Source organism: Oncorhynchus masou, chromosome 5 (assembly GCF_036934945.1).
Source record: "Oncorhynchus masou masou isolate Uvic2021 chromosome 5, UVic_Omas_1.1, whole genome shotgun sequence".
Classification (NCBI taxonomy): domain Eukaryota; kingdom Metazoa; phylum Chordata; class Actinopteri; order Salmoniformes; family Salmonidae; genus Oncorhynchus; species Oncorhynchus masou.
In genome coordinates this window covers 5,807,810-5,827,809 of record NC_088216.1, presented here as the reverse complement: position 1 = coordinate 5,827,809, position 20,000 = coordinate 5,807,810, and the positions used below count along the sequence as shown (strand labels likewise).

At 46.2% G+C, this 20,000-nt stretch overlaps 1 pseudogene; it reads left to right on the top strand.

The window, feature by feature from the left end:
* Positions 1 to 20,000, top strand: part of LOC135531445 (vacuolar protein sorting-associated protein 8 homolog) — a 154,946-nt pseudogene that overhangs the window by 43,643 nt on the left and 91,303 nt on the right.

The following is a 20,000-nucleotide window of genomic DNA, read 5'->3' as shown; positions in this document are numbered from 1 at the left end:
AGAGTTCCATGTAGTCGTGGCTCTATGTAGTACTGTGGAATAGAGTTCCATGTAGTCGTGGCTCTATGTAGTACTGTGGAATAGAGTTCCATGTAGTCGTGGCTCTATGTAGTACTGTGGAATAGAGTTCCATGTAGTCGTGGCTCTATGTAGTACTGTGGAATAGAGTTCCATGTAGTCGTGGCTCTATGTAGTACTGTGGAATAGAGTTCCATGTAGTCGTGGCTCTATGTAGTACTGTGGAATAGAGTACCATGTAGTCGTGGCTCTATGTAGTACTGTGGAATAGAGTTCCATGTAGTCGTGGCTCTATGTAGTACTGTGGAATAGAGTTCCATGTAGTCGTGGCTCTATGTAGTACTGTGGAATAGAGTTCCATGTAGTCGTGGCTCTATGTAGTACTGTGGAATAGAGTTCCATGTAGTCGTGGCTCTATGTAGTACTGTGGAATAGAGTTCCATGTAGTCGTGGCTCTATGTAGTACTGTGGAATAGAGTTCCATGTAGTCGTGGCTCTATGTAGTACTGTGGAATAGAGTTCCATGTAGTCGTGGCTCTATGTAGTACTGTGGAATAGAGTTCCATGTAGTCGTGGCTCTATGTAGTACTGTGGAATAGAGTTCCATGTAGTCGTGGTTCTATGTAGTACTGTGGAATAGAGTTCCATGTAGTCATGGCTCTATGTAGTACTGTGGAATAGAGTTCCATGTAGTCATGGCTCTATGTAGTACTGTGCACCTCCCATAGTCTGGACTTGAGGACTGTGAAGAGACCTCTGGTGGCATGTCTTGTGGGGTATGCATGGGTGTCCGAGCTGTGTGCCAGTAGTTTAGACAGACCGCTCGGTGCATTCAACATAAATACAAGTAGTGATGAAGTCTATCTCTCTTCCACTTTCAGCCAGGAGAGACTGACATGCACATTATTCATATTAGCTGTCTGTGTCCATCCATGCTGCTCTGTTCTGAGCCAATTGCAATTTTCCTAAGTCCCTCTTTGTGGCACCTGACCACACAACTGAACAGTAGTCCAGATGTGACTAAACTGGGGCTCGTAGGACCTGCCTTGTTGATCGTGTTGTTAAGAAGGCAGAGCAGCACTTTATTATGGGCAGACTTCTCCCCATCTTAGCTACTACTGTATCAATATGTTTTGACCATGACAGTTTACAACCCAGGGTTACTCCAAGCAGTTTAGTCACCTCAACTTGCTCAATTTCCACATGATTTATTATAAGACTTAGTTGAGGTTTAGGGTTAAGTGAATGATTTTGTACCAATTACAATGCTTTTAGTTTTAGAAATATTTAGTACTTATTCCTTTCCACACACTCTTTGTTAAGTGCTGCAGTCATTTCAGTCGCTGTTGTAGCTGACATGTATAGTGTTGAGTCATCTGGAAACATAGACACACTGGCTTTACTCAAAGCATGTCGTTAGTGAAGATTGAAAAAAGTAATGGGCCTAGACAACTGCCCTGGGGAATTCCTGATTCTACCTGGATTTTGTTTGAGAGGCTTCCATTAAAGAACACCCTCTGTGTTCTGTTAGACAGTTAACTCTTTATCCACAATATTGCAGGAGGTGTGAAGCCATAACACATACACTACCGTTCAAATGTTTGAGGTCACCTAGAAATGTCCTTGTTTTTGGAAGAAAAGCTAAATATTGGTCCATTTTAAAATAACATCAAATTGATCAGAAATACAGTGTAGACATTAATGTTGTAAATGACTATTGTAGCTGGAAACGGCAGATTTTTATGGGATATCTACAAAGGCGTATAGAGGCCCATTATCAGCAACCATCACTCCTGTGTTCCAAGGGAACGTTGTGTTAGCTAATCCAAGTTTATACTTTTAAAAGGCTAATTAATAATTAGAAAACCCTTTCGAAATTATGTTAGCACAGCTGAATACTGTTGTTCTGATTAAAGAAGCAATAAAACTGGCCTTTAGACTAGTTGAGTATCTGAAGCCACAGCATTTGTGAGTTCAATTACAAGCTCAAAATGGTCAGAAACAAAGACCTTTCTTCTTAAACTCGCCAGTCTATTATTGTTCTGAGAAATGAAGGCTATTGCATGCGAGAAATTGGCAAGAAACTGAAGATCTCGTACAATGCTGTGTACTACTCCCTTCACTACTCCCTTGTCTCGAACCAGAATCGAAAGAGGAGTGAGAGGCCCCGGTGCACAACTGAGCAGGAGGACAAGTACATTAGTGTCTAGTTGTAGAAACAGACACCTCACAAGTTAACTGGCAGCTTCATTAAATATTACCTGCAAAACACCAGTCTCAACGTCAACAGTGAAGAGGCGACTCTGGGATGCTGGCCTTCTAGGTAGAGTTCCTCTGTCCAGTGTCTGTGTTCTTTTGCCCATCTTAATCTTGTCTTTTTATTGGCCAGTCTGAGATATGGCTTTTTCTTTGCTACTCTGCCTAGAAGGCCAGCATCCCGGAGTGACATTGAGACTGGTGTTTAACCTTCTGTTTAAACAGCTATATACTCTACCCACCTGGTGGAGAACTGGTACCATGATCATGCTCTTCTCTCTGTGGTCCTATAGGGACCTACTGTTTAACCAGCTATATACCCGCCTGGTGGAGAACTGGTACCATGATCATGCTCTTCTCTCTGTGCTCCTATAGGGACCTACTGTTTAACCAGCTGTATACCCGCCTGGTGGAGAACTGTTACCATGATCATGCTCTTCTCTCTGTGGTCCTATAGGGACCTACTGTTTAACCAGCTATATACCTGCCTGGTGGAGAACTGGTACCATGATCATGCTCTTCTCTCTGTGCTCCTACAGGGACCTACTGTTTAACCAGCTATATACCCGCCTGGTGGAGAACTGTTACCATGATCATGCTCTTCTCTCTGTGGTCCTATAGAGACCTACTGTTTAACCAGCTGTATACCCGCCTGGTGGAGAACTGGTACCATGATCATGCTCTTCTCTCTGTGCTCCTACAGGGACCTACTGTTTAACCAGCTGTATACCCGCCTGGTGGAGAACTGTGTGGCTCGGGGGGTCTTCCTGGAGAGTTTGGAACCCTACATCGTGTCGGAGCGTCTGGGCTGTGTGACCGCTCCCGTCATGAGAGACCTGCTGACCCACCTACAGGATAACAACATGATGGACAGTGTAGAGAACTGTCTGATACATCTGGACATTACCAGCCTCGACATACAACAGGTAGGGAGGAGACGGGGGGAGGGAGGAGACGGGGGGAGGGGAGGAGACGGGGAGGGGAGGAGACGGGGGAGGGAGGAGACGGGGGAGGAGGGGAGGGAGACGGGGAGGAGAGGAGACGGGGGAGGGGGGAGGAGACGGGGGAGGGGATGAGACAGGGGAGGGGAGGAGACGGGTGGGGGAGGAGACGGGTGGGGGAGGAGACGGGGGAGGGGAGGAGACGGGGGAGGGGAGGAGACGGGGAGGGGAGGAGACGGGGAGGGGAGGAGACGGGGGAGGGGAGGAGACGGGGGAGGAGACGGGGAGGAAGGGGAGGAGACGGGGGGAGGGAGGGGGAGGAGACGGGGGAGGAGACGGGGGAGGAGAGGAGACGGACGGGGAGGAGAGGAGAGGAGACGGGGAGGAGAGGAGAGGAGACGGGGAGGAGAGGAGAGGAGACGGGGAGGAGAGGAGAGGAGACTGGGGGAGGAGAGGAGACTGGGGGAGGAGAGGAGACTGGGGGAGGAGAGGAGAGGAGACTGGGGGAGGAGAGGAGAGGAGACTGGGGGAGGAGAGGAGAGGAGACTGGGGAGGAGAGGAGACTGGGGGAGGAGAGGAGACTGGGGGAGGAGAGGAGACTGGGGGAGGAGAGGAGACTGGGGGAGGAGAGGAGACTGGGGGAGGAGAGGAGACTGGAGGAGAGGAGACTGGAGGAGAGGAGAGGAGACGAGACTGGAGGAGAGGAGACTGGAGGAGACTGGAGGAGACTGGAGGAGACTGGAGGAGACGGGAGACGAGACGAGGGGAGAGGAGACGAGGGGAGGGGAGAGGAGAGGAGACGAGGGGAGAGGAGAGGAGACGGGAGGAGAGGAGAGGAGACGGGAGGAGAGGAGACGGGAGGAGAGGAGACGGGAGGAGAGGAGACGGGAGGAGAGGAGACGGGAGGAGAGGAGACGGGAGGAGAGGAGACGGGAGGAGAGGAGACGAGACTGGGGAGGAGACGAGACTGGGGGAGGAGACGAGACTGGGGGGAGGAGACGAGACGAGACGGGGGGGACGAGACGGGGAGGAGGAGACGGGGAGGAGACGGGACGGAGGAGACATTACGGGGGAGAGGAGACGAGATGGGGGAGGAGACGAGACGGGGGAGGAGACGAGACGGAGGGAGACGAGACGGGGGGGAGACGAGACTGGGGGGAGGAGACGAGACGAGGGGGGGACGAGACGGGGAGGAGGAGGAGACGGGGAGGAGACGGGGAGGGGAGGGGAGGAGACGGGGAGGGGAGGGAGACGGGGGAGAGGAGGAGGGGAGACGGGAGGGGAGACGGGAGGGGAGACGAGACGGGGGAGGAGATGAGACGGGGGAGGAGAGGAGACGGGGGAGGAGAGGAGACGGGGGAGGAGAGGAGACGGGGGAGGAGACGGGAGGAGACGGGAGGAGACGGGAGAAGAGAAAGGGAGACGGGGAGGAGACGAGACGGGAGGAGAGGAGGGGAGACGGGGGGAGGAGACGGGGGAGGAGACGAGACGGGGGAGGAGACGAGACGGGGGAGGAGATGAGACGAGACGGGGGAGGGTAGGAGACGGGGAGGGGAGGGAGACGGGGGGTGTGGAGGAGGGGAGACTGGGGGAGGAGGGGAGACGGGAGGGGAGACGAGACGGGGGAGGATACAAGACGGGGAGGAGACGAGACGGGGGGAGGAGGGGAGACGGGAGGGGAGACGAGACGGGGGAGGGGAGGAGACGGGAGAAGAGGAGGGGAGACGGGGAGGAGACGAGACGAGACGGGAGGAGAGGAGGGGAGACGGGGGAGGAGACGGGAGAAGAGGAGACGAGACGGGGGAGGAGACGAGACGGGGGAGGGTAGGAGACGGGGGAGGGTAGGAGACGGGGGAGGGTAGGAGACGGGGGAGGGTAGGAGACGGGGGAGGGTAGGAGACGGGGGAGGGTAGGAGACGGGGGAGACGGGGGAGGGTAGGAGACGGGGGAGGGTAGGAGACGGGGGAGGGTAGGAGACTGGAGGGGAGAGGAGACAGGAGAAGGGGTGATGATGTCTGTCAGTCAGTGTTTCCTCTCTTCCCTCTAGATATTTACTACTGTCATTAAATCACCAGCAGATCAAGTCTGTAGACTCCATTAGTAACCTGTTCTCTCCCTGTGTATCCAGGTGGTCCAGATGTGTTGGGACAACCAGCTGTATGATGCCATGATCTACGTGTTCAACAGGGGAATGAATGACTACATCACCCCTATGGAGGTACTATAATACACTGTGTTTAATGACTACATCACCCCTATGGAGGTACTATACTACTGTTTAATGACTACATCACCCCTATGGAGGTACTATAATACACTGTGTTTAATGACTACATCACCCCTATGGAGGTACTATAATACACTGTGTTTAATGACTACATCACCCCTATAGAGGTACTATACTACTGTTTAATGACTACATCACCCCTATGGAGGTACTATAATACACTGTGTTTAATGACTACATCACCCCTATGGAGGTACTATAATACACTGTGTTTAATGACTACATCACCCCTATGGAGGTACTATAATACACTGTTTAATGACTACATCACCCCTATGGAGGTACTATAATACACTGTGTTTAATGACTACATCACCCCTATGGAGGTACTATAATACACTGTGTTTAATGACTACATCACCCCTATGGAGGTACTATAATACTGTTTAATGACTACATCACCCCTATGGAGGTACTATAATACACTGTGTTTAATGACTACATCACCCCTATGGAGGTACTATAATACACTGTGTTTAATGACTACATCACCCCTATGGAGGTACTATAATACACTGTGTTTAATGACTACATCACCCCTATGGAGGTACTATAATACACTGTGTTTAATGACTACATCACCCCTATGGAGGTACTATAATACACTGTGTTTAATGACTACATCACCCCTATGGAGGTACTATAATACTGTTTAATGACTACATCACCCCTATGGAGGTACTATAATACACTGTGTTTAATGACTACATCACCCCTATGGAGGTACTATAATACACTGTGTTTAATGACTACATCACCCCTATGGAGGTACTATAATACACTGTGTTTAATGACTACATCACCCCTATGGAGGTACTATAATACACTGTGTTTAATGACTACATCACCCCTATGGAGGTACTATAATACTGTTTAATGACTACATCACCCCTATGGAGGTACTATAATACACTGTGTTTAAGGACTACATCACCCCTATGGAGGTACTACAATACTGTTTAATGACTACATCACCCCTATAGAGGTACTATAATACACTGTGTTTAATGACTACATCACCCCTATGGAGGTACTATAATACACTGTGTTTAATGACTACATCACCCCTATGGAGGCACTATAATACTGTTTAATGACTACATCACCCCTATGGAGGTACTATAATACACTGTGTTTAATGACTACATCACCCCTATGGAGGTACTATAATACACTGTGTTTAATGACTACATCACCCCTATGGAGGTACTATAATACACTGTGTTTAATGACTACATCACCCCTATGGAGGTACTATAATACACTGTGTTTAATGACTACATCACCCCTATGGAGGTACTATAATACACTGTGTTTAATGACTACATCACCCCTATGGAGGTACTATAACACACTGTGTTTAATGACTACATCACCCCTATGGAGGTACTATAATACACTGTGTTTAATGACTACATCACCCCTATGGAGGTACTATAATACTGTTTAATGACTACATCACCCCTATGGAGGTACTATAATACACTGTGTTTAATGACTACATCACCCCTATGGAGGTACTATAATACACTGTGTTTAATGACTACATCACCCCTATGGAGGTACTATAATACACTGTGTTTAATGACTACATCACCCCTATGGAGGTACTATAATACACTGTGTTTAATGACTACATCACCCCTATGGAGGTACTATAATACACTGTTTAATGACTACATCACCCCTATGGAGGTACTATAATACACTGTGTTTAATGACTACATCACCCCTATGGAGGTACTATAATACACTGTTTAATGACTACATCACCCCTATGGAGGTACTATAATACACTGTGTTTAATGACTACATCACCCCTATGGAGGTACTATAATACACTGTGTTTAATGACTACATCACCCCTATGGAGGTACTATAATATACTGTGTTTAATGACTACATCACCCCTATGGAGGTACTATAATACACTGTTTAATGACTACATCACCCCTATGGAGGTACTATAATACACTGTGTTTAATGACTACATCACCCCTATGGAGGTACTATAATACACTGTGTTTAATGACTACATCACCCCTATGGAGGTACTATAATACACTGTTTAATGACTACATCACCCCTATGAAGGTACTATAATACACTGTGTTTAATGACTACATCACCCCTATGGAGGTACTATAATACACTGTGTTTAATGACTACATCACCCCTATGGAGGTACTATAATACACTGTGTTTAATGACTACATCACCCCTATGGAGGTACTATAATACACTGTGTTTAATGACTACATCACCCCTATGGAGGTACTATAATACACTGTGTTTAATGACTACATCACCCCTATGGAGGTACTATAATACACTGTGTTTAATGACTACATCACCCCTATGGAGGTACTATAATACACTGTGTTTAATGACTACATCACCCCTATGGAGGTACTATAATACTGTTTAATGACTACATCACCCCTATGGAGGTACTATAATACACTGTGTTTAATGACTACATCACCCCTATGGAGGTACTATAATACACTGTTTAATGACTACATCACCCCTATGAAGGTACTATAATACACTGTGTTTAATGACTACATCACCCCTATGGAGGTACTATAATACACTGTGTTTAATGACTACATCACCCCTATGGAGGTACTATAATACACTGTGTTTAATGACTACATCACCCCTATGGAGGTACTATAATACACTGTGTTTAATGACTACATCACCCCTATGGAGGTACTATAATACTGTTTAATGACTACCTCACCCCTATGGAGGTACTATAATACACAGTGTTTAATGACTACATCACCCCTATGGAGGTACTATAATACACTGTGTTTAATGACTACATCACCCCTATGGAGGTACTATAATACACTGTGTTTAATGACTACATCACCCCTATGGAGGTACTATAATACACTGTGTTTAATGACTACATCACCCCTTTGGAGGTACTATAATACACTGTGTTTAATGACTACATCACCCCTATGGAGGTACTATAATACTGTTTAATGACTACATCACCCCTATGGAGGTACTATAATACACTGTGTTTAATGACTACATCACCCCTATGGAGGTACTATAATACACTGTGTTTAATGACTACATCACCCCTATGGAGGTACTATAATACTGTTTAATGACTACATCACCCCTATAGAGGTACTATAACACTGTTTAATGACTACATAACCCCTATGGAGGTACTATAATACACTGTGTTTAATGACTACATCACCCCTATGGAGGTACTATAATACACTGTGTTTAATGACTACATCACCCCTATGGAGGTACTATAATACTGTTTAATGACTACATCACCCCTATAGAGGTACTATAATACACTGTGTTTAATGACTACATCACCCCTATGGAGGTACTATAACACACTGTGTTTAATGACTACATCACCCCTATGGAGGTACTATAATACACTGTGTTTAATGACTACATCACCCCTATGGAGGTACTATAATACACTGTGTTTAATGACTACATCACCCCTATGGAGGTACTATAATACTGTTTAATGACTACATCACCCCTATGGAGGTACTATAATACACTGTGTTTAATGACTACATCACCCCTATGGAGGTACTATAATACACTGTGTTTAATGACTACATCACCCCTATGGAGGTACTATAATACACTGTGTTTAATGACTACATCACCCCTATGGAGGTACTATAATACTGTTTAATGACTACATCACCCCTATGGAGGTACTATAATACACTGTGTTTAATGACTACATCACCCCTATGGAGGTACTATAATACACTGTGTTTAATGACTACATCACCCCTATGGAGGTACTATAATACTGTTTAATGACTACATCACCCCTATGGAGGTACTATAATACACTGTGTTTAATGACTACATCACCCCTATGGAGGTACTATAATACACTGTGTTTAATGACTACATCACCCCTATGGAGGTACTATAATACTGTTTAATGACTACATCACCCCTATGGAGGTACTATAATACACTGTTTAATGACTACATCACCCCTATGGAGGTACTATAATACACTGTGTTTAATGACTACATCACCCCTATGGAGGTACTACAATACTGTTTAATGACTACATCACCCCTATGGAGGTACTATAATACTGTTTAATGACTACATCACCCCTATGGAGGTACTATAATACACTGTGTTTAATGACTACATCACCCCTATGGAGGTACTATAATACTGTTTAATGACTACATCACCCCTATGGAGGTACTATAATACTGTTTAATGACTACATCACCCCTATGGAGGTACTATAATACACTGTGTTTAATGACTACATCACCCCTATGGAGGTACTATAATACACTGTGTTTAATGACTACATCACCCCTATGGAGGTACTATAATACACTGTGTTTAATGACTACATCACCCCTATGGAGGTACTATAATACACAGTGTTTAATGACTACATCACCCCTATGGAGGTACTATAATACACTGTGTTTAATGACTACATCACCCCTATGGAGGTACTATAATACTGTTTAATGACTACATCACCCCTATGGAGGTACTATAATACACTGTGTTTAATGACTACATCACCCCTATGGAGGTACTATAATACTGTTTAATGACTACATCACCCCTATGGAGGTACTATAATACACAGTGTTTAATGACTACATCACCCCTATGGAGGTACTATAATACACTGTGTTTAATGACTACATCACCCCTATGGAGGTACTATAATACACTGTGTTTAATGACTACATCACCCCTATGGAGGTACTATAATACACTGTGTTTAATGACTACATCACCCCTATGGAGGTACTATAATACTGTTTAATGACTACATCACCCCTATGGAGGTACTATAATACACTGTGTTTAATGACTACATCACCCCTATGGAGGTACTATAATACACTGTGTTTAATGACTACATCACCCCTATGGAGGTACTATACTACTGTTTAATGACTACATCACCCCTATGGAGGTACTATAATACTGTTTAATGACTACATCACCCCTATGGAGGTACTATAATACTGTTTAATGACTACATCACCCCTATGGAGTGACTGACATGTTAGTCATTTAGCAGACACTCTCATCCAGAGTGACTGACAGGTTAGTCATTTAGCAGACGCTCTCATCCAGAGTGACTGACAGGTAAGTCATTTAGCAGACGCTCTCATCCAAAGTGACTGACAGGTTAGTCATTTAGCAGACGCTCTCATCCAGAGTGACTGACACGTTAGTCATTTAGCAGACGCTCTCATCCAGAGTGACTGACACGTTAGTCATTTAGCAGACGCTCTCATCCAGAGTGACTGACAGGTTAGTCATTTAGCAGACGCTCTCATCCAGAGTGACTGACATGTTAGTCATTTAGCAGACGCTCTCATCCAGAGTTATTGACATGTTAGTCATTTAGCAGACGCTCTCATCCAGAGTGACTGACAGGTTAGTCATTTAGCAGACGCTCTCATCCAGAGTTATTGACACGTTAGTCATTTAGCAGACGCTCTCATCCAGAGTGACTGACAGGTTAGTCATTTAGCAGACGCTCTCATCCAGAGTGACTGACATGTTAGTCATTTAGCAGACGCTCTCATCCAGAGTGACTGACAGGTTAGTCATTTAGCAGACGCTCTCATCCAGAGTTATTGACATGTTAGTCATTTAGCAGACGCTCTCATCCAGAGTGACTGACAGGTTAGTCATTTAGCAGACGCTCTCATCCAGAGTGACTGACAGGTTAGTCATTTAGCAGACGCTCTCATCCAGAGTGACTGACATGTTAGTCATTTAGCAGACGCTCTCATCCAGAGTTATTGACATGTTAGTCATTTAGCAGACGCTCTCATCCAGAGTTATTGACATGTTAGTCATTTAGCAGACGCTCTCATCCAGAGTGACTGACAGGTTTCACACCCTTTTGTCTTTCATATTGTTTTCTTATTTCCTGGATATGAAAGAACCTACATAAAAAACACTCTTCCACACACATTCTGCCTCTCTCTCTCTCTCTCTCTCTCTCTCTCTCTCTCTCTCTCTCTCTCTCTCTCTCTCCCTTTATCTCGCCCTTTCCCTCTGTCTCTCGCTCCCTCTGTCTCTCGCTCCCTCTGTCTCGCTCTCTCTCTCTCTCTCTCTCTCTCTCTCTCGCTCTCTCTCTCGCTTTCTCTGTCTCTCTCCCTGTTTCTCTACCTCTCTCCCTGTCTCTCTACCTCTCTCTCTCTCTCTCTCTCTCTCTCTCTCTCTCTCAGCCTGGTGTTAAGTGTTTCTCTCTTTCTCCTTCCTTTGTGGGACTGATCCTCTTAGTCTGAAAGTAGATGAAAGCTGAGTGTGTGTTGTTCAGCTACTCCTCTGAACCCACAGATGAAAGCAGACTGATGGGGGAGGAGGGGAGAGGTATATGTATTACAGGTGTCCTCTCTGGTTCTGTCTGCCGCTCTCTGGTTGTCTGGTTCTCTCTGCTTCTCTCTGGTTCTCTCTGCTTCTCTCTGGTTCTCTCTGCCTCTCTCTGGTTCTCTCTGCCTCTCTCTGGATCTCTCTGCTTCTCTCTGGTTCTCTCTGCCTCTCTGGTTCTCTCTGCCTCTCTCTGGTTGTCTGGTTCTCTCTGCCTCTCTCTGGATCTCTCTGCCTCTCTCTGGTTCTCTCTGGTTGTCTGGTTCTCTCTGCCTCTCTCTGGTTCTCTCTGCCTCTCTCTGGTTCTCTCTGGTTGTCTGGTTCTCTCTCTGGTTCTCTCTCTGGTTCTCTCTGGTTATCTGGTTCTCTCTGGATCTCTCTGGATCTCTCTGGATCTCTCTGGTTCTCTCTGGTTCTCTCTCTGGTTCTCTCTGGTTATCTGGTTCTCTCTGCCTCTCTCTGGTTATCTGGTTCTGTCTGCCTCTCTGGTTATCTGGTTCTCTCTGCCTCTCTCTGGTTATCTGGTTCTGTCTGCCTCTCTGGTTATCTGGTTCACTCTGCCTCTCTCTGGTTCTCTCTGCCTCTCTCTGGTTATCTGGTTCTCTCTGCCTCTCTCTGGTTATCTGGTTCTCTCTGCCTCTCTCTGGTTATCTGGTTCTCTCTGCCTCTCTCTGGTTATCTGGTTCTCTCTGCCTCTCTCTGGTTATCTGGTTCTCTCTGCCTCTCTCTGGTTATCTGGTTCTCTCTGCCTCTCTCAGGTTATCTGGTTCTCTCTGCCTCTCTCTGGTTATCTATCTGGTTCTGTCTGCCTCTCTCTGGGTATCTGGTTCTCTCTGCCTCTCTCTGGTTATCTGGTTCTCTCTGCCTCTCTCTGGTTATCTATCTGGTTCTCTCTGCCTCTCTCTGGTTATCTATCTGGTTCTGTCTGCCTCTCTCAGGGTATCTGGTTCTCTCTGCCTCTCTCTGGTTATCTATCTGGTTCTCTCTGCCTCTCTCTGGTTATCTATCTGGTTCTGTCTGCCTCTCTCTGGGTATCTGGTTCTCTCTGCCTCTCTCTGGTTATCTATCTGGTTCTCTCTGCCTCTCTCTGGTTATCTGGTTCTCTCTGCCTCTCTCTGGTTATCTATCTGGTTCTCTCTGCCTCTCTCTGGTTATCTATCTGGTTCTCTCTGCCTCTCTCTGGTTATCTATCTGGTTCTCTCTGCCTCTCTCTGGTTATCTATCTGGTTCTCTCTGCCTCTCTCTGGTTATCTATCTGGTTCTCTCTGCCTCTCTCTGGTTATCTGGTTCTCTCTGCCTCTCTCTGGTTATCTGGTTCTCACTGCCTCTCTGGTTATCTATCTGGTTCTCTCTGCCTCTCTGGTTATCTATCTGGTTCTCTCTGCCTCTCTGGTTATCTATCTGGTTCTCTCTGCCTCTCTCTGGTTATCTATCTGGTTCTCTCTGCCTCTCTCTGGTTATCTGGTTCTCTCTGCCTCTCTCTGGTTATCTATCTGGTTCTCTCTGCCTCTCTCTGGTTATCTATCTGGTTCTCTCTGCCTCTCCCTGGTTATCTGGTTTTCTCTGCCTCTCTGGTTCTCACTGCCTCTCTGGTTATCTATCTGGTTCTCTCTGCCTCTCTGGTTATCTATCTGGTTCTCTCTGCCTCTCTGGTTATCTATCTGGTTCTCTCTGCCTCTCTCTGGTTATCTGGTTCTCTCTGCCACTCTGGTTATCTATCTGGTTCTCTCTGCCTCTCTGGTTATCTATCTGGTTCTCTCTGCCTCTCTCTGGTTATCTGGTTCTCTCTGCCTCTCTCTGGTTATCTGGTTCTCTCTGCCTCCCTCTGGTTATCTGGTTCTCTCTGCCTCTCTCTGGTTATCTGGTTCTCTCTGCCTCTCTCTGGTTATCTGGTTCTCTCAGCACCATTATCTATCAGTCCCCTGGAGAGCGACCAGGGCTTTGATTTGTTAGATGAACCAACCTAAACTAAAAGGAATCTAACAGAAATGAAAGAAGCCCTAAGGCTGCTGGGAAAATCCTTTTGAAATATGAGACGAGGTGTCACAAAGAATCCTGATAAAGAAATGATGTAGTGCTACGGCTACAGCCTGGGACAAACTGTCAGAGAGAGTGGAGTTTTTAATCAAAGGAGATGTATGAACTTGACCCCTGAGGTTTCTCTTCCTGTGTTTCAGAAACTCTTCCAGGTCATTGGCCCCCCGCTGAGAGAAGGCAGGGCCCTCACAGGTAGGCACTGGTTCCATGATTCATTGAACACCAGTCTGGAGATCCTAGTGGGAGTAAAGGCAAGGCCCTCCGGAAATAAATCACTCAGAAAGAAGATTTGTAGTTTTTCAACATGTCATCATGTCTAATAACTAATAAATAAATCACTCAGAAAGAAGATTTGTAGTTTTTCAACATGTCAACATGTCTAATAACTAATAAATAAATAACTCAGAAAGAAGATTTGTCTATTTCTGCCTGACAGATGAACAGGTGGTGATGGGTAACAAGCTGCTCGTTTATATCAGGTACAGTCTCACATATACATCCTGTCTCGCTCTCTCTCTCTCTTTCTTTCTATCTCTCCTCTGTCTGTTTGTCGCTCTCTCTCTCTCTCTCTCTCTCTCTCTCTCTCTCTCTCTCTCTCTCTCTTGCTCTCTATCTCGCTCTCTTTCTATCTCTCCTCTGTCTGTTTGTCGCTCTCACTCTCTCTTTCTATCTCTCCTCTGTCTGTTTGTCGCTCTTGCTCTCTTTATCTATCCTTCTCTGTCTGTTTGTCTCTCTCCCTCTCTCTCTCTCTCTCTCTCTCTCTCTCTCTCTCTCTCTCTCTCTCTCTCTCTCTCCTTTGTCTGTTTGTCTCTCTCTCTCTCCTTCTCTGTCTTTGTCTCTCTCTCTCTCACTCTCACACTCACACACTCTCTCTCTCTCTCTGACACACAGTAATGTATTTCCTTCCTCCCTCAGCTGCTCTCTGGCAGGCCGGGCCTATCCACTAGGAGACATCCCAGGGGACCTGGTGTCTCAAGTCAAGAACCAGGTACGTGTGTGTATCAGGGACAGATTCCTGGAATGTTCCCCCCTTTGTGACAGACCTCTACATCCCCCATGTTGCTGTAAGGACTGTGTTAATGAGGTATACTCCTCTCTACATCCCCCATGTTGCTGTAAGGACTGTGTTAATGAGGTATACTCCTCTCTACATCCCCCATGTTGCTATAAGGACTGTGTTAATGAGGTATCCTCCTCCGTGTTGCTGTAAGGACTGTGTTAATGAGGTATACTCCTCTCTACATCCCCCATGTTGCTGTAAGGACTGTGTTAATGAGGTATACTCCTCTCTACATCCCCCATGTTGCTATTAGGACTGTGTTAATGAGGTATACTCCTCTCTACATCCCCCATGTTGCTATAAGGACTGTGTTAATGAGGTATCCTCCTCCGTGTTGCTGTAAGGACTGTGTTAATGAGGTATACTCCTCTCTACATCCCCCATGTTGCTGTAAGGACTGTGTTAATGAGGTATACTCCTCTCTACATCCCCCATATTGCTGTAAGGACTGTGTTAATGAGCTATACTCCTCTCTGCATCCCCCATGTTGCTGTAAGGACTGTGTTAATGAGGTATACTCCTCTCTACATCCCCCATGTTGCTGTAAGGACTGTGTTAATGAGGTATACTCCTCTACATCCCCCATGTTGCTGTAAGGACTGTGTTAATGAGGTATCCTCCTCCGTGTTGCTGTAAGGACTGTGTTAATGAGGTATACTCCTCTCTACATCCCCCATGTTGCTGTAAGGACTGTGTTAATGAGGTATCCTCCTCCGTGTTGCTGTAAGGACTGTGTTAATGAGGTATCCTCCTCCGTGTTGCTGTAAGGACTGTGTTAATGAGGTATCCTCCTCCGTGTTGCTGTAAGGACTGTGTTAATGAGGTATCCTCATCTCTCTGCAGGGTGTTTCCTCTCTGTAGTTCTTCAAATGACTGATTAGGGTGGTGGGGGGTCTTTGGGAGGACATTGGACACAGTAACACACTAACACACACACTAGCAGTAACACACACACTAGCAGTAACACACACACTAGCAGTAACACACACACTAGCAGTAACACACACACGGTAGCAGTAACACACACACGGTAGCAGTAACACACACACACGGTAGCAGTAACACACACACACGGTAGCAGTAACACACACACACGGTAGCAGTAACACACACACACGGTAGCAGTAACACACACGGTAACAGTAACACTCACGGTAACAGTAACAGTAACAGTAACACTCACGGTAACAGTAACAGTAACACTCACGGTAACAGTAACACTCACGGTAACAGTAACACTCACGGTAACAGTAACACACACGGTAACAGTAACACTCACGGTAACACTCACGGTAACAGTAACACTCACGGTAACAGTAACACTCACGGTAACAGTAACAGTAACACTCACGGTAACAGTAACACTCACTGTACTGTCAGGGTTCCTCCTCAGTAGAGCCAGTTAAATGGTTTTAGATAGTGGCAGAACTGACGGGCCTGTTTGTCCTGAACAGGGAAGCATTTAGTGGGATAAACTTTGCTGCTGTGGGAATGATGCTCTCAGGCTTTGGGAATGCTGTGGTGATGGGGTGGGTGTACGAGTGTGTTTGTGTGAGAGTGTGTGTGTGTACGAGTGTGTGAGACCGTGCCTCCTTGCTTTGGCCAAGTCAAGTCTGCAGAGTGAACCAGTTCAGGGGGTGTGTGTGTGTGTGTGTGTGTGTGTGTGTGTGTGTGTGTGTGTGTGTGTGTGTGTGTGTGTGTGTGTGTGGGAATGGATGTTAGTGTGACGTTAAACAGGTGTAATAGCCTATGTGTCATCTGTGTGTGTGTCCATATGCATGTGTCGGATGTGTGTGTGTGTCCATATGCATGTGTCGGATGTGTGTGTGTCCATATGCATGTGTCGGATGTGTGTGTGATCATATGCATGTGTCGGGTGTGTGTGTGTGTCCATATGCATGTGTCGGGTGTGTGTGTGTGTCCATATGCATGTGTCGGATGTGTGTGTGTGTGTCCATATGCATGTGTCATCTGTGTGTGTGTGTGTGTGTGTGTGTCCATATGCATGTGTCGGGTGTGTGTGTGTGTGTCCATATGCATGTGTCATCTGTGTGTGTGTGTGTGTCCATATGCATGTGATGTATTGTATAAGGGAGTCAGGTCAGGGTGAATTGTTGAACATGATCAAAGAGAGACAGAGGTTTGATCTCTGAGAGACTGTTCTCCTCCCCTCGAAATCATCCCTCTCTCTCCCTCTCTCATCCCTCTCTCTCCCTCTCTCTCCCCTCTCTCCTCCCTCTCTCCCCTCTCTCCTCCCTCTCTCCCTCTCTCCTCCCTCTCTCCCCTCTCTTCCCTCTCTCCTCTTATCCCTCTCTTCCCTCTCTCCTCTCATCCCCCTCTCTTCCCTCTCTCCCACCCTTTCTCCCACCCTTTCTTCCCTTTTCCCTCCCTCTTCCATCTCTCCCCCTCCTCCCTCTCATCCCTCTCCTCCCTCTCTCTCCTCCCTCTTTCCTTTCTCCTCTCCTCCCTCTCTCTACTCCCTCTCTCTCCTCCCTCCTCTCCTCCCTCTCTCTCCTCCCTCTTTCCTCTCTCCTCTCCTCCCTCTCTCCTCCCTCTCTTCCCTCTCTCCTCTCCTCCCTCTCCCCTCCCTCCCCCTCTCTCTTCTCCTCCCTCTCTCCTCCCTCCCCTCTCTCTTCTCCTCCCTCTCTCTCCTCCCTCTTTCCTCTCTCCTCTCTTTCCTCTGTTTCCTCTCTCCTCTTCTCCCTCTTTCCTCTCCTTCCCTCTCTCCCTCTCCTCTCCTCTCCTCCCTCTCTCCTCCCTCTTTCCTCTCTCCTCTCCTCCCTCTCTTCCCTCTCTCCTCTTATCCCTCTCTTCCCTCTCTCCTCTCCTCCCTCTTTCCTCTCTTCCCACTCCTCCCTCTTTCCTCTCTCCTCTCCTCCCTCTCTTCCCACTCCTCCCTCTCTCCTCCCTCTTTCCTCTCTCCTCTCCTCCCTCTCTCCTCTTATCCCTCTCTTCCCTCTCTCCTCTCCTCCCTCTTTCCTCTCTTCCCACTCATTCCTCTCTCCTCCCTCTTTCCTCTCTCCTCTCCTCCCTCTCTCCTCTTATCCCTCTCTTCCCTCTCTCCTCTCCTCCCTCTTTCCTCTCTTCCCACTCCTTCCTCTCTCCTCTTCCCTCTTCTCTCTTCCCTCTCCTCTTTCCTCTCTCCTCTCCTTCCTCTCTTCCCTCTCTCCTCTCCTTCCCTCTCTCCTCTCCTTCCCTCTCTCCTCTCCTTTCCTCTTTCCTCTCCTTCCTTCTTTCCTCTCCTTCCCTCTTTCCTCTCCTTCCCTCTTTCCTCTCCTTCCCTCTTTCCTCTCCTTCCCTCTTTCCTCTCCTTTCCTCTCTCCTCTCTTCCCTCTCTCCTTTCCTCCCTCTCTCATTTCCTCTCTCATTTCCTCTCTCCCCTCTTCTCTCTCCCCTCTTCTCTCTCCCCTCTTCTCTCTCTCTCCTCTCTCTCCTCTCCCTCCTCTCCCTCCTCCTCTCTCCTCTCCCTCCTCTCTCCTCTCCCTCCCTGTCTCTCCTCCTCCCTCATCTTTGATAGGAAGTATCATCATCCATAATTATGAGGCAGAGGTCTGGATGAGGAAGGCTGTACACCTGTTCAACTCTCCCCTCATCTCCCTCTTGCCACCTCTCCTCTCTTCTGTTTCTTTGAAGCCCCTTCTCTCACTCGTCTATGTCCCAAATCTCTCTCACACACACACACTTCAAAATGCCGCTCAATAATGTAGTGATTGTGTTCTGTCTGAATGGGGCGATAATGGGACATATTCTTTCATGTTTTGTCGCTCTCTCTCTGTTTCTCTTCTTTCTTTCTTTCTCTCCTTTCTTTCTTTCTTTCTTTCTCTCTTTCTTTCTCTCTTTCTCTCTCTCTTTCTTTCTCTCTTTCTCTTTCTTTCTTTCTTTCTCTTTCTTTCTCTCTTTCTCTCTCTCTTTCTTTCTCTTTCTTTCTTTCTCTCTTTCTCTCTTTCTCTTTCTTTCTTTCTTTCTTTCTTTCTCTTTCTTTCTTTCTCTTTCTTTCTTTCTTTCTTTCTTTCTCTTTCTTTCTTTCTCTTTCTTTCTTTCTTTCTTTCTTTCTCTTTCTTTCTTTCTCTTTCTTTCTCTTTCTCTCTTTCTTTCTTTCTCTCTTTCTTTCTTTCTTTCTTTCTTAATTTCTTAATTTCTTTCTTTCTCTCTCTTTCTTTCTCTCTTTCTTTCTCTCTTTCTCTCATTCTTTCTTTCTCTAAACTGCCTCTCAATGTAGTGATTGCAGAGATGGAGTTGTTTTGTGTTCTGATTGAATGGGAGGATAATGGGCCCTATTCTTTCTTGTTCTCTCTCTCTCTCTCTGTCTCTGTCTCTGTCTCTCTCTCTCTCTCTCTCTCTCTCTCTCTCTCTCTCTCTTCATGGCCTCTCAATAATGTAGTGATTGCAGAGATGGAGTTGTTTTGTGTTCTGATTGAATGGGAGGATAATGGGCCCAATTCTTTCATGTTCTCTCTCTCTCTCTCTCTCTCTCTCTCTCTCTCTCTCTCTCTCTCAAATTCAAATTCAAGCTGCTTTATTGGCATGAAAAACATTGTGTCAATATTGCCATAGCAACAATGTATACAATATACATTGTAACAAAATTCTAAATGATAGCAAATATAAAATATAAAAGTGTAGTAAATAATAATACAAAATTAAATACAAAAATAATAATAATTACAGTAATAACAATAATAGCAATAACAATTAAGTTACTGCTTACTATGCAGATGTTATTATTCAGTGTCCCCCAGGCTATGGCAGGAAAATACATATTTGGCTGCAAGAGGAGCCATTGCTCCTTCGCCCATGAGTATTCTTAGTTTTTCCTCTGGGTTCAATTTGTAAAAATTTGGAATATGTTTAGTAATTTCTGTGAATAATGAATCTCTTTGTGAGGAATATTTATCACAGTAAAGGAGAAAGTGCATCTCTGTCTCTACCTCCCCTGTTATGCAGTGACCACATACACGCTCCTCTTTGGGTAGCCATGTCTTTTTATGTCTGCCGGTT